General features: G+C 51.7%; 1 protein-coding gene and 1 long non-coding RNA gene across 10 annotated transcripts in view; one reads left to right on the forward strand and one right to left on the reverse strand.

Moving 5' to 3' along the window:
- Window positions 1-140: 140 nt before the first annotated feature.
- Gm35219 lies at window positions 141-7,961 on the reverse strand. Of its 4 annotated transcripts, XR_001778237.2 has the most exons (6): window positions 7,560-7,957; window positions 6,863-7,078; window positions 5,162-5,493; window positions 1,067-2,379; window positions 862-958; window positions 141-780 (listed from the first exon to the last, which is right to left on the reverse strand). It is a non-coding gene; the product is annotated as a predicted gene, 35219 (long non-coding RNA). The 4 variants fall into 4 exon arrangements; XR_003946844.1 differs by having other exon boundaries at window positions 1,067-5,493; window positions 7,560-7,961; XR_001778238.2 differs by lacking the exon at window positions 5,162-5,493 and having other exon boundaries at window positions 7,560-7,953.
- Window positions 1,141-15,119, forward strand: part of Arap1 (ArfGAP with RhoGAP domain, ankyrin repeat and PH domain 1) — a 64,666-nt gene continuing 50,687 nt past the window's right edge. For 2 of the 6 annotated variants that reach the window (XM_030242973.1, XM_030242974.1), the window contains exon 1: window positions 1,331-1,419. The gene's annotated coding sequence lies outside the window, so the exon portion shown is untranslated. Of the gene's footprint in view, window positions 1,420-14,463; window positions 14,560-14,701; window positions 14,855-15,119 lie in introns of those variants that run through there. The other 4 variants (XM_006508186.4, NM_001040111.1, XM_006508188.4 and 1 more) reach the window with 4 other exon arrangements.

The following is a 15,119-nucleotide window of genomic DNA, read 5'->3' on the forward strand; positions in this document are numbered from 1 at the left end:
AGGTGTGGGTACTGGAGGAGGGGGAGGTGTGGGTACTGGAGGAGGGAGGGGGTGGGTACTGGAGGAGGGGGAGGGGTGTGTACTGGAGGAGGGAGAGGTGTGGGTACTGGAGGAGGGGGAGGGGTGGGTACTGGAGGAGGGGGAGGGGTGGGTACTGGTGAAGACACTTCCACTGCACTTAGTGTTAAAGACCTTAGGCTGGTCACAGGAATCGTGAGGTCCCCTGACCAAGTGTCAACCCTCACTTATGCCTAGCTGCTCTGAGATCTAGAGGGAAGCCTGGGCTGCCTCTGCTGTCCAAGGGATGCCGAGTCCCAGAGTTAGTCTTAGGCCCTGCTTTTCTCTGGTATTTTTGGCACCACAAGAACTTGGGGTCTGGAAAGAACTCAAGATCTGACCCTATTCACCTCTCCTGGAAAGCCCTGCCAGTGGAAAACCTTACTGGGCTAACAGTCAAGTGTTTCCCAGAGAACAGTTTCTGTGGAGAGGCCTGGACAGGACCCTGTCACCTGGAACATCCAGCCCTAGGTCTGCCCATAATGGCTTTGAGAACACCCTGAGAATGTCAGACTCTCATTTCCTAACCTATAACCTAGGGTGATAATTTTTACCCTTATGCAAGTGTGAGTTTTTTTTTTTTTTTAATTAATCAGAACAAATTGTTCACCACTGGACCAGGCATGTAATAGGCTCTGATTAAAGGGCATCTTCCTCCTTTCAGGGCAAAAGCCCCTTGACCCACCCTGCTGATGACTGTTCTTCCAAATATGCCCACTGTTCCTATGGAAAAATGGAAGCCCAGCTAAATTAAGGCCCCTGGTTTGGCTGGTCCCAGAGGCTAGCCTCAGGATCCAGAAATACCTGCCAAGTCTAGGGATTTCATCTCTCTGGGGAGGAGGTGAGAAGCTGCCAGACTCTGGTGGGCCTTTCCCAGCGCCTTCTGCAGGGAGATGCAGTCCTGGGGACAGAAGCAGAGTACTAAGAATGGTGCACAGGACTCCCAGGGAAGGTGGTTGTCCCGCCTCCAATGGTTGTGTGTGTGTCCTCTCCCAGAGGATAGACTCACCAGAACAGGGGTGTCGAGGCATGGAGACTCAAGGATCCGTGGAGTCTCAGCAGGGACAGGATAGACTAGACATGAGCCTCAAAGCCTTAGCAAGCTAAGGATAAAGGAGAGACACAAACCCGGCGGTCCGGTCTGCCTAGGGTATTGAAGATCCGGACTAGGCTGGGGGCGGGACCGGCCGGCTCCCTGCCCGTTCCCCGCCCTCACGTCCCCCGGTGTCACGTGGGGCGGGCGGAAGCGCCGAGCGAGGTGGGCGCGCCCGGACCGCTGCCGCGAGTTGGCTGCGGCCGCGTGTGACAGACGGTACCGGGACCCCGAGTCCCACCTCGTGGAGTTCTCTTCGCTCAAAACAGGTCAGTGAGGTTGCTGGGACCTCCCAATCGCCAGTTGTGGCTTGCACTGCCCCCATTCCTCAGAAGGGAATGGTGAGCCCCCCACCCCCACCCGCTCAATTTTCCCGGGGTCATCTGGTGCGCGCTCTTGCCTGGGGATGAAGTGAAGTGGGGTCGCCTCTGGAGGTGAAGTCATCTAGCCAGACTCGTAGGGACAGAGAAAGTGAGCTGGTGGACACCAGCTTTCAGCCGTCAGCTCTTCTGCTTTAGGGCTTGCAGGCTCCGGAGCCAGTAGCGTCAGGCAGCTTGGCTTTCCCACTTGAGAAATGAAGACTTCTACCTAGTCTACCCCGGACATTCTTACAGCCTCGCAAAGCTTTAGGACTTTAGCCGTGGACCTGAGGCTTTGGTACAGCCTCGCAAAGCTTTAGGACTTTAGCCCTGGACCTGAGGTGTTGGTAACCTTGGGCAAGCTACTTCCGTCCTCCGCACCTCAATTCCCCACCAGTTAATGGGGGCATGGTTTCTCTAGAGCTTACCTGGCCCAGTTGCCAGGAAAGAAGGGGTGTGTTCGTTGAATGGGGTCAGGCTGGGAATGGGTGGATGGGCTTAGAGCAGGTTTGCAGTGCAGCGGGGGATGGGGGCTTTTGGGGAGGAGGCGGGTAGGTGTTTGGACACAGATCTCCGTGGGTAGATTTGGGTGCTGGGTGATTAGGAGCCAGGTTGTCTGACTTATGTTTCTCTAAATTCAGTGTCTTAGGGAAAGCTTCCCTAATGCCTAGACTGGGGGTTCGGGATTCAGGGTTAGACTTGGGGATGCTCAGGTAAGGATTTGACTACTGTTGGGTCCAGGGGACCCTGATAACCTGTACTTGGAAAGTTGTGACTGTCCTGCTAAGGGAAGCCTAGGCTCCTAGCAGCGTCATTATAGGGTAGAAGAAATTCAGCAGAACCCAGAGACAGGCGTGGACAGGTGCAGACCTGGGGAGGAGAGGATGCCTGGATGAGCCTTGGTAGTTAAGTGGCTGTTTGCTAAGACTGGCTGCAAGGTGAGGGCAGAGCTTGTGCCGCACAGCAGGGATACTGATAACCTTCCGGAGGAGAGGCAAGGGATGTGGGTGTGGCTGTAAGGGGTGGCAAGGGAGGATGTGCAGAGAACCCATCCTTGGGATTTATACCTGGCTAAAGTTTATTTAGACCCCGGCCTGGGGACCCTGCTCCCCAGTGACCGTTTGCTCACTGGAATAGGGTACAAGTGAGATGTCCCAGGCAGGCTACTGCTGGCTGTGAGGAGGTGATGGCCCCGACGCCCCAGGTTTCATTTGGACGTTCAGGCCTCCTTATTTGGTCCCCACCATGCAGAGGAGAGTCAGTTTCTGGGCAAAGGTGTTCCCCACCAAGTTTCCTCCTCATCCAAGTCCCCGTGTTCTGTGAGACTTCAGGGTTCAGATGTGGGCTGCAAGTTGCAGTGCCTTCCAGCCTGGTTGTCAGTTCCGGGTAATGGCAAGGCTCAGGGCAGGTTTCTATGGACGTCTATGAAGATGGGGTATGGGCATCTGGAGTTCTAGCACTGCTACCAAGCCCTGTCTGACTTTGCCACACTCCGTCCTTTTCAGAGTCCCCTTTCCACATCCGAGGGTGGGATGATTAGCCTGCCATTGTGTTCCAAGGACAGACCAAGAGTCAGGCCAGTGTGAATCCTGCCCAGAGTCAGAGTGAAGGAAAGGGGAGCCGGAGAGCCTAGCACTGGCTAGTGGTGATCCAGGCCTAGGACCTCTGTCTCTAATATTCTCTAGGGCTTCTCCCTCCCCACTCCACTCTCTTGGCTGAGCTCAAAGCCAGCCGCCAATGCCCAAACAAGTGGCCTCTGTTCCTAGGGGAGGGGGAGGGGAGGCAGGCCCTGGGCTCTGGGCCTGCCTGTCCAGCACTGACCCTGCCTCCCCCTTTTGCTGTGGGTCTTAACTCTTGGAAGCCTGAACTGGGTACTGGACTGTTTGAGGGCTGGTACCTCTTGTCCTACAGCTGCCCTGTCCACCTTGCTTCAGATCTCTGGGCTCTCACTCTTTCAGAGGGGACTGATAGGATGTCCTTCTCAGAGGAGCATGTACATGGTATATGGATGACAGTCAGCCTCTCTCAACTCCTTTCAAGTCCATCAGGCCAGACTTAGTCCCTCCACAGACAGCACGAGGATGTTGTGTTTTAGAGAAAGGTTCTGTGCTCAGAATGACAACCCGATGTCTGATAGTAAAGATAGAAAGTTCCCTTCAATGCATAGTTTTCACAGAGCTCACATTTTACACCAGGACCCCTCCCGCCAGTTCTGACAGAGTACATAGCTTCATGTCCACCTATCCCTCCCCCAAGCCAGACCCCCCAGACCTGTCCATTCCAACTGGGGCTCCCTGGGGACAGCAGTCCCTGCCCAAGGAAGCAAATGTCCCCTAAATGACAGAAATCAGGAGTGGTGAGGGGCCACAGCTCAGGGCTCAGTGCCCACAGCTTTCCTGTGGAATATCTCCCTGCCCCTCTCATTTTTTGGGTTACAGATCAGAAAGAAAAGCCTGTTCTATAAGATTTCTGAGTCAGGTGTGGTGGCCTGTGCCTTTCATCCTAACACTCAGGCAGCAGAGGCAGGTAGATCTCTGAGTTCAAGGCCAGCTTGACCTATAGAGTGAATTTAAGAAAGGCCAGGATTACACGGAGAAATCTTGTCTAGAAAAGCTAAGAAAGTGGAAAAAAAAAGTTCAGCCCTAGATCACTGGGAAAGAGTGACTGGGAGAGACGTGGAGTTAAGTGACAACTTCGATAACAATATTTTGTTCAGTATAATAAGTACTATCTGAGTATAGTCAAAACAGCAATAGAAGCTGCTCTTTCTTGGCCATTCCCATTTTATAGGTGAACAAAGTGAGGCCAAGAGGCAAAGTGATTTTCTAGGAACCAGACATTTCTTTTCTTTTCTTTCTTTTTCTTTCTTTTTTTTTTTTTTTGTTGTTGTTGTTGTTTTCGAGACAGGGTTTCTCTGTATAGCCCTGGCTGTCCTGGAACTCACTCTGTAGACCAGGCTGTCCTCGAACTCAGAAATCTGCCTGCCTCTGCCTCCCAAGTGCTGGGACTAAAGGTGTGCGCCACCACTGCCCAGTGGGACCAGACATTTCTTAGACTCGTGGGGACGCTGCATTTTTGTTACTTAGAGTGAGACCCTTGAGCACAGGGAGAGATTTTACAGGTTCAAACTCGGCCCTTCCCTAGATACTCCCCATTGCAGTAACTGGCATATTGGAGGACTGCTTAACATTGGTGGTGATCAATTTGGGGCAAAGATTAATTTCTTCCCTGTCCCCTGGATTTCCCAGACCCTATTTTACTGCTGAGGAAGCCAGGGTCTGTAAACAGTCAGCGTCTTGGAGACAAAAGCGGGGACAGGAGTCCAGGCTGCGGGTGTACCTGTGCTCTCCTCCCTGCCTGGGGTCAGGGGCTTCTCTGAAACCCTGAGCTCCTTCCTAAGGCTGCCCGTTGCCTTCTCACAGGGCTCAGGTCTGTGTCCTTAATAAACCAGGAGCTAGCTCTTCTTAGGGGCCCTGGTATTGCTGCCATGGTATTGGTAGGTATTGGTGACTGAACAAACCTGGGAAGGTTCCCAGAGTCAAGAGACCAAGGCGCCAAGGCCGCCTGAGGTCAAGTACATTGTGCTTAGGGCTCCAGTGGGCCAGGGAGGGTGTGGGATGTATTCCCCCCCCCCCATCTAATCTTCTTTTACCTCATTTTGTTTTGTGAAGACCTCTCAGGGCCATTCCTCCGTCATCATCTGAGGGTAGAGAGCCGGAGTTTCTGGAATCTTAGTGGCCCAGGACCCCACCGGAGTCTTGTCTGGCCAGACCAGGCTGCAGTAGGTGGCTGCATACCCAGGACAGGACACTTTAAGGCTGAAATGTTCTTGTTCTGTAGCCTCCTAGGAGCCAGGGTCTCCCCCACTGGCATCCATCTCTCCAGACATATTTTTCCTCCTCTTCCTAGGTCTACCTGTCCCATATGTGGACAGCACCAGAGAGAAACCAATGGGACAGTCTCGGGCTCGATCAGTGGTAGTGGCTGGAAGAGAGGCATCGCTCATCATCACTCTGTCCCTTGACCCACATTAGCAAACTCTATGATTCTGAATCTGCCACGCAAAGTGTTAAGAGACTTGAGCAGTGTGGTTTATGCAGGCGTTTCCAGCTTTTAAATTTTAAAGTCCCAGGGGGCCTACAAAGCTTGGATTTGGAGTGGGTCTCCTTGAATTGAAGCTAAACCTTGTGCCACCCTTGGCCACGTTGTCATCAGACTGCAGCTTACTGTTGTGGGTTACTCGGTGGCTTTGGTTCCCTTCTGGCCTCCAGGCTCATGCGACCACATATGCTCTGCTCTGCTGCTTCTCTTTCTAGAAATCCACAGGGCCAGCCCTGTGGCCCAGGGGTAGCACGTGGCACAGTAGTCTTATAGTGGAGAACCTCAGGGGTAGGACCATTGACTGCATTCACAAAAGAGAAGCCCTGTGGATAGGAGGGTGCAGTAGAGGAGGAAGCCAGCCTAAGGGCTGGCAGGGTCATAGAACAAGGTCAAGGATTGCTCTGTGGACATCAAAAATAGCATGAGATGTGGCACAGCAGACCCAGATCAAGTCTGTAAAGGATCGGGGTCAGGCTGGAGGACCCTACAGAGAGGGGTGGTGGGCAGAGGCTTGAGTCAAGGACCTTTGGATGCAGGAAGCTGGACCTTGGCCAGTGCCTTTAGGGTTTTTTGTTTAACCACATCAGCTATGTAGAAGGAGACCTGTTCCTTACACTATGTGTGATGCTTCCCAGAAGGCTCCCTGGCTGGGAGGCTCCTTGATACGGGTTGGGGTACATCTGCCAGTCCTTTCCTATGCCATTCCGTGGATAGTTCCTGTCATTGGATTCAGCATTTAATGTCCCAGGACTTGGGGCAGGTGGAGCCCTCTCTGTACCCATGGTGTGTGAGCTTGGCTCAAACCCCTGAGTGTCAGCTCTCAGGCTCCTTATTGAGGACCTTCAGTGGGCTGTGTGTAGTTTTGTAACTAAGATGCAATGATCCCCAAGACCCCAGACCTGACCGGGAAAAAGGGGAACCCACTCCCTGAAGGGCAGAACCTGGTACAGATATTTTCCCAGAGGGCAGGTCCCTCTTGCTTGGGGAAGAGGTGCCAGAGTATTAGCTAATTAGCCCATCAGCATGGGCTGTGTGTGCCTCCAACACCTGCTAACTCTTCCTCTGCCCTAAAGATGACTCAGCTAGGCGTGGTGGCGCACGCCTTTAATCCTAGCACTTAGGCAGAGGCAGGCAGATTTCTGAGTTCAAGGCCAGCCTGGTCTACCGAGTGAGTTCCAGGACAGACAGGGCTATACAGAGAAACCCTGTCTTGAAAAACCAATAAATAAATAAATATATAAAGATGACTTACTCAGCCTAGGGAGTCTGAACATCCAGGGACCTGACCAGGACACTTCCTGTGGCCTGAAAACCCACATTTTCAGGTCTGGAGAGATGGCTCAGTGACTTAGAGCACAGGCTGCTTTTCCAGAAGATTCAGGTCCAATTTCCAGCACTCAAATGGCAGCTCACAACTGTCTCTAACAGTTCCAGGGGATCTAATGCCTTCTTCCAGCCACCGAGGGCACTAGGCACACACACATAAAGAGACATACATACAAGCAAAACATCTGTAATATAGAATAAAATGGAAGTGTAAAACCCACATTTTGGGCTAGGGTTGATCCAGCACCCACTAGGTTCAATCTCCAGGATATCAAAAACTGGGTATGACAGTATTTCTGTAATCCCAGCACTTGGGAGATGGAGGCAGGAGATTCAGAAGTTTAAGGCTGGGATGAGGAGATGGATCAGGGGATAAAACACTTGCCATGCAAGTGAAGGGACCAGATGTACCACCAGAACCTATGACAGAAGTTCAATCATCTGTAATTCCTGCACTCCCACGGAAAGATGGGAGGCAGAGATGGAGGACTCCAGAAGCTGGGGGCCGGCTAGCCTGGTCTGTGCAGCAGAGAGCAACCAGAGACCCTTTCTCAAGCAAGATGAAGATGAAGACCCACATCAAAGGTGGCCCTGGTTAAGCTCTTGCTCTCTCTGAGACTCACCTCTCTTCTGGAAATGGGAAGAGTTTGGTGAGGCACTGCTCGGTGTGTTAGGAGAGAGTGGTTAGGGCTCCGGTAGTGCTGGTAAGTCAGGGCAGGAGGTAGAATTGTATCAGGTGCAGTAGAATAAAAAGTCCCCATGCCCGGAAAGCCGCTCGCTGACCTGCAGTTCCTGCTTCATGTGTCAACCAGGAAATGCCCACCCAGTTATCAGCTGTTTACTATGTGCTACCTTTGAGACACAGGGGAATCAGACCCTGGCCTTGTCTGGGTCGGGTTGAGAGGAAGCACGTGATCCAACTGTGACCTGGGAGTCAGAGACTGTCCTTTGGAGCAGGCTGGAAAGGCTGGGTGGTGAAGAAATAATGCAGGCAGAGGGGATTGTGCAAGCCCAGGCCTGGAAGAATGCATGGGTGTGAAAGAAATGGGGCCAGTGTCTGAGCTCCCTGGACACTGAACAGTAGTGGAGGGTAGGCAGGCAGGGGAGAGACATGTGTGCTGTGCTGTGAGATGAGTGGCTGGGCTCAGATTCCTGGGAGCCAGGTGTCAGCTGCTCCAGAGACCTGTGCGCCAGCATTTCTCCTCTGTGTGGACTCCCCAGAAGTTTATATTGAGCTACCCAGCTGGAAGTGGCTGGGCCAGCCTCACTTGGGAAGACAGCTACAGAGGATTCCAGGGGACCCCGGAACCTTATGTCTGAGAGATTCCTAGACTTCTGCCTTGAACTTCACAGGTGCCTTGCCCAACTCTGCTGTCTCACCGGGTGACTGCTGTGCTCATTGTAGCCATCTGTAGATCCTGTCCTGCCCACGCTGACCCACTGCTGGCTGTGTGTGGTGTGTCTGCATTCTGGAGGCTGAGGGAAGGTGGTTGTTGTCAGTTCTGGACCAGCCCAGGATAAACAACAAACACTGGAACAAAAACAAAACAACACCCCCCAAACCACCCCCAAAAACTCCTCCCTTTGTGCCCCCTACAAAGAAAGACAATGAAAAAAATTCATAGTCGGGCGTGGTGGCGCACGCCTTTAATCCCAGCACTCGGGAGGCAGAGACAGGCGGATTTCTGAGTTTGAGGCCAGCCTGGTCTACAGAGTGAGTTCCAGGACAGCCAGGGCTATAAAGAGAAACCCTGTCTCAAAAAAAATAAATAAATTAATTAAAAAAAAAAGGATTTCTGAGTTCGAGGCCAGCCTGGTCTACAAAGTGAGTGCCAGGACAGCCAGGGCTACACAGAGAAACCCTGTCTCGAAAAACAACAACAACAACAACAAAAAAAAAAAAAAAAAAAAAAAGAAAGAAAGAAAGAAAGAAAAAATTCATAGCCCAGAAAGCAAGAACACAATGTCAGTGTAGCTGAGGATTCCCTGGGGGGCTAGAGCGGAAGCTCGAGGGTAAAGGGCCTTGGTGTGCTTTCATGCAGACCTGAGTTCAGATCTCCAACACCCAGGTAAGGAGCTGGGCACATCTGTAACCCCAGCACTGGGAGGACAGAGACGAGCGCCCTCCCGACCTCAGTGCATTCAGGCTAGTGAAACTGGTGAACTTCAGGTTCATTGAGAGATCCTGGCTCAAAAACTAAGGTGGAGGATGATTGAGAAAGATACCTGGCATAACTCCCTAGCCTCTGCATGCACACACACACACACACACACACACACACACACACACACATATAAATACACACCAAAAAAGGAAAACACAAGTGAATCTTCAAGTCTTGCAGCAGTAGGAGCCCCTCTGTCTCTGAGTGTTCTGTGTCCCTTCTGGCTGGCTGTCACCATTGTCTGAACAGTATGGATGAGTGTCTTTTAAAAAATTAATTAATTAATTAATTAAATTTTCAAGACAGGGTTTCTCTGTGTAGAATTCCTGGCTGTCCTGGAACTCATTCTGTACACCAGGCTGGCTTGGGGCTCAGATCCGCCTGCCTCTGCCTCCAGAGTGCGGGAAGCAAGGGCTTGTGTCACACTGCCCTGCCTTGGACGAGTACCTTCGGGTCTAGGCCTTGTGTAGCCTGCACTCACCCTCTTTCTTTCTCTCTTTCCTTCCTGTGCCCTCCTTGGACCTGCTTGTCTCCACATTCGTTCTCCCGTCTGAGGAAATTAGAGTGGACGGAGGGCTTCTTAGGCTTATATCCCGGCTTTTGGGTCCCCTTGAATGAGCTGCTTCACCTTCCTGAGGCTCATTTTAGTCATCTGTAACGCTGGTTACACCACCTGCTCTCTAGGATGTGAGGGTTGTGGGTAGGGTGTGCAGAACGGTGGTGGGGTTCTTGTCGGACAGTGTGGACTCTGTAAGTTCAGTCTTTGAGTGTCCTGTGCGGGAAGCCCGATGATGGACAGGCTACACACCCCACCCCCTCCCCACCCCCTCCACACATGCTGCCGACCCTCTTCAGCATGGCAGCTTTCACTTTCCCAGGCCAGCAGCAGCCAGCAAGTCCTCTCCATCCCTGGGGACTTCTAAGGAAGTGGCAGGTTTTGTATCTATTTCCTGGGGCACTAGTTCTGAGTACAGAAAGCCAGAGTCCCTTCCTCATGGTTGCCCAGCTCTATCCCACCCCCCACCCCCACCTTCCCCACAGCCAGTACATGGTGAGGGTCCTGCAGCCCTCTGGTGACCCTCGTCTGTCCCTTCCTGATGCCTGTGATCCTGTGGTCAGCCCTGTGCCCTCTCTCCCTCCTGTGGTCAGCAGCTTCCTGTTTCTACCCCATTTAGTCTCTCAGTCCCCTGAGTGGAGGGTGCAGCGGCCACAGGAGTATCTTCCTGGAACCATGCTGTGGCACCTTGGGCAGTGTATGCCCTTGTAGGGGCAGGAAGTCTCAGTCCCCAGGAAGGCACTGCTACAACATGGGCAGGGGCCTAGGCCAATGCTCAGCTGTCCAATGTGGCACCAGGGCCACCGTAGTGTACACTAATGGAGAGAGCTGGAGCAGGAGGCAGGGCTTGGGACCATGGCTGTGCAGAGGCAGTTAGGGGACCATTCCTGCCTGATATCTGCAGGGGAGGGAAAGGCAAGGGACAGGGAGTCCAGCCGAGGGCTGAGGCTGAGGCTCTGGCAGACCTTGGCTAGAATGTGTGTGTGTGTGTGTGTGTGTGTGTGTGTGTGTGTGTGTGTGTGTGTGTGGTGGGGTGTGTGTGTGGTGGGGTGTCAGGGGCTGGGTTCCATCTCTAGCAAAACAAAAAGGCCTGGGAAAATATTGAGGAGAACATGAGTCGGAGGTACGCCTGTAAGGAATGGCAGGGGCGGGGCAGGTGTGGGCCCATTGAGGGCTTCAAGTTGGGCTATGAGAGGAACAGTTTGTAGCACTTTTTCACATGGCCTAAAACCAGCCCTTTGACTTTCAGCTTTCTTGATTTGCAAGTGAGGGACTAAAGAGAGTCACACCTTCTCCCTGTGTGACCTCCATCTAGGGTGGTGCCTGGGTATCAGGGGGCCCTGGATGAGGTTTGAGGCTGTGATGGGTCACATGCTGTCCTGGGGACCAAGCAAGGGTCCTTGACTCTGGCTTTTACTAACGGGGCTCTGCTTCCTTGTGGAGAGTTAGCACGCCCAGCCTCACTGTTCAGGATGGAGTGGGAGGGGCCGCGAATCTCCTCTAGACCAGATGGCCCAGGACAGTAGCAATTTCATACATAATAGTTCCGCTAGTAATCTATATATATTGCTGGGTGTGGTGGCTCACTTCTGTAATTCCAATACTCAGGAAGCAAAGGCAGGAGAATTGTTATAAGTTTGAGATCAGCCTGGCAAACATCAAATTCCAGGCCAGCCAGGGTTGTTTTACATAGGAAGACCTGTCTCAACTCAGGGGCTGGAGAAATGGTTAAGACCATTGGCTACTCTTCCAGAGGACCCCAGCTCAATTATCAGTATCCACAATGGCAGCTTACAACTGTCTGTAACTTCAGTTCTAAGAGATCCAACACCCTCACACAGACATACATGCAGGCAAAGCACCAATTAATGCTCATAAAATAAAATAATAAGTAAAAAGGTAACAGCAAAATTAAAACAACACAAACCAAGTCTATGTTATATTTAAAACCACGAGGCTGAGGCTACCTTGTGTTTGGTTCTGAGAACAAGCTGCCTTGACTCTCGTTTTGTGTTTTAGTTTAAATCTATTTCTTTCGTATTATGTTGTGTGTACATGCATGACACATGGGAGGCACACACTGCAGCATGCATGTGGAAGCCAGAGGACAGCGTCATAGAATCCATTCACTCTTTTCTCCTTTACATGTGTCCCAGGGGTGAAACTTGTGTCACCAGGCTTTGTGTGGCAAGCACCTTTACCTGCTGAGCCATCTTGCCGACCCATTGGTTTTTACTTTAAAAATATTATTTTTGAAGTTGTGTGTGTGCGCGTGTGCATGTGTGTGTGTGTGTGTGTGTACAGCATTATGTGGAGGTTCAGAGACAACCTGAGTGCCATCCCCTCTTTTTGTTGTTCACCACTGCGTACCCCAGGCTAGCTTCTCTTTTTCCTGTCTTTGCTTCCCATCTTGCTGGAGCCTTGCTGGAATTACAGGTGCATGCTAATGCTAATGCTACACTTAGCTTTACATGGGTTTGAGGATTTGAACTCAGGTCTTACACTTCTGTGATAAGTGCTTTACCCACTGAGCCATCTATCTCCCCAGCTCTCTTTCTTTGCCTGTTTTTTTTAAAAGATTTATTTATTATTATACATAAGTACACTATGACTGACTTCAGACACACCAGAAGAGGGCATCAGATCTCATTACGGGTGGTTGTGAGTCACCATGTGGTTGCTGGGATTTGAACTCAGGACCTTCGGAAGAGCAGTCAGTGCTCTTACCTGCTGAGCCATCTCGCCAGCCTTCTTTGCCTGTTTTTGAGACAAGGTAGCTGAGGCTGGACTCTAGCTCAGGCTGGCCTCTTAACTCTTGATTCTCCTGATTGACTTTACAGAATACTCGGCCACCATGCCTATCCCTGAACTCAATTCTAGTGATTTAAAATACATCATGGTTGGGATGTAATTTTCTTGGTGGGATGCTTGCTTAGCATGCTTCAGCTCCCTGTAAACTGGGCATCATGGTGTATGGTTGTGATACAACACACTCAGGTGGTGGAGACAGGATTTGAAGTTCAAGGCAACAGAGTGAGTTTGAGGCCAGCCTGGGATACACGAGACTCTGTCTCAAAACAAAACAAAACAAAACAAAAGTCATCTTCCTCTTGCCTAATGTGGCGCGAACCAAAGGCCTCAATGTTCCAGGCAGTGTTCTACCTCTAAGCTCAGCCCCTGTCTCCATTTTAATAGTAGAAGTGATAACACTATTTAAAACTTTAAACAACACAGACATGAGATTTATAGAAAGCCTCTCAAGATATAGCTGTGTGGCTCAGTGGTAGAGCGTTTGCCTAGTATGTGGGAGTTCCTAGGTTCAAATCCCAGCAGTACACAAATGTGCACATACACAAAACATGGGGATAGGAGTTGAGAGTTAGGCCTGAAATTGTGGCCAGGGACTGTCAGCTATCCTTTTGTCATTAGCATCTCCTGTTTATTAATAAAACTGTGGGTTAGCAGCGATGCTGTAAAAATCTTGTTCAAGCCAGGCACGCCTTCAATCCCAGCACTCAGGAGGCAGAGGCAAGTGGATCTCTGAGTTTGAAGCCAGTCTGGACTACAGAGAAAGGCCTAGGACAGCCAAGGATACACAAAGAAACCCTTTCTTGAAAAACCAGAAAGAAAAGAAAAAGGTTGTTAGCCTTTTGCCAGTTCCTCTATGTATGGATGCCCATGCTGTGTGCTGTCTAGGATTCCAGATGGAGGGTTGTGGTGAAAGCCAGGAGAGGCAGGATTGATTCCCCAGCCTGTCCTCTGTAGGCTGAGCTGCATCCTGTTGTGGGGTTCTGGGGTTCTGGGGGAAGAGGTACCTTTTTCTGATTTGTTTAAGGGCCCCACCTGGATTAGGGACAGCAGTTAATTTAGAGTGGGGAGCATTGGGGAGCAGTGAGGAGTTCTATGTAGGATGGAGTGTGGGATTCCTGAATTATAGGCTCGTGTGTGTGTGTGTGTGTGTGTGTGTGTGTGTGTGTGTGTGTGTGTGTGTGTGGAGGTGGTGGTGGTGTGGAGTGCAGGGGGAGGGGCTAAGTTCCATGTAGTACAGGTGTCTGGAACAAAGCTCGTTAGAGAACATCACTGGAGCTGGGGTGACAGACTCATTGGGGACAGAAACCTGAGAACATTAGGTACTGGGACCTGGCTATAAGCCCAGATACCAAGTCCAGTCAGGACCAGTCATGGCCTTAGGACTGGGGACAGGAAGTGACTGCCTGAACTGAGGAGGAGTGAGCAGAAGATGAAAGTCTGGCTTATGCTATGCATGAGGTGACGTGTCACTGTCATCTGAGTTCCCGGTTCTGTGGGCAGAGACCTCCACTTTGTGGAGGGGAAAAATGTGGCCTAAGGTGGGATGGCTATACTTAGGGTTTCAGGAAGGCAGGAGAGCCAGGTGGAGTTAGGCTGGCCTCGTATCCCTGGTGAGGATGGGGGCCAAGCTTGGGTCTATTTTTATTCATGTAGACCTGGGAGGCACAGCCATACTCAGGACCCCCCAGAAACAGGCCCCACTCCAGATGGGATAAACAGAATGCACTGGGAGCCAGGGAGAGTCAATAGGGCAGACATAGCTGGGAGTAGAGCAGGAAGCCTAGTAGACCCTTTATGAGACCTGCATGCTGCAGCTTCCAGTCCCTGAGAGTCAGGAAGTAACTTTTTGGTCTAGGGGTCTACTATGCTGTGCCCCACCCCTTTGCCCTTGCTGCTTTGGCTCAGAGGGAGTTAGCTTGACAGAGTCGGGGGTCACTTCTGCACCCTCTGAGCTGGGAGCCCAGCCCCCCACCTAGTTCCTCATAGCTACGGGAAGTATCTCCAAGGCTTCTTGCCTGCTAGTGGAGGCTCACAGAGTCCTGTGGACACGCATGAGAACCACAGGAGCCTAGGAGGGTGGCCCTGCCACAGGTATTCCCTGGTTACTTGGCCCAGGCATATGTGGGGCGTGTGCTGGGCATGTTGGGGGTTTTAGGGAAGTTGTGTGGGACTCTTGGGCAGTTGCCTGGGGGATGGGGGGGGCGGGGGGGGGGCTCTGGGACAGTTCCGTGTGTCTTGAGTTGTGGATAGGAACATGGGTTCTGGTGGCTGAAAGGCAGCTCTGCCCAGCAGCTGCTAGTGAGGAGAAGGCCTGAGGCCTTGCAAGTTTGGGAAGCAGTTCAGGCGTGCTTGTGTGGTGCTGTGGTATGTGGTTTTGTAGATCCAGGTAGGTGTGTGGTTGTGGTTCTTGTGGAGGTAGAGCTGAGGGGTTTACTGAGGACTAGACATTGGAGTCTCTGTCCAGCTGCCTGGCTTGGGAAACCTGCAGTCCTGGGGCAGGGGTGGGACTGTGTAAGAAGCCAAGGAAAGGAGAGCAAAGGCCACAGGTAGGCCTGGGGCTGCCTTCCCCTTCCTCTTTCTCCAGGGCTGGGTCTTTCCTAGAACTTGGAGCAGAGTCCTGTAAAGGGAATACAGCAAGGGAGACCACCTGG

Source organism: Mus musculus, chromosome 7, assembly GCF_000001635.26.
Source record: "Mus musculus strain C57BL/6J chromosome 7, GRCm38.p6 C57BL/6J".
NCBI lineage: Eukaryota > Metazoa > Chordata > Mammalia > Rodentia > Muridae > Mus > Mus musculus.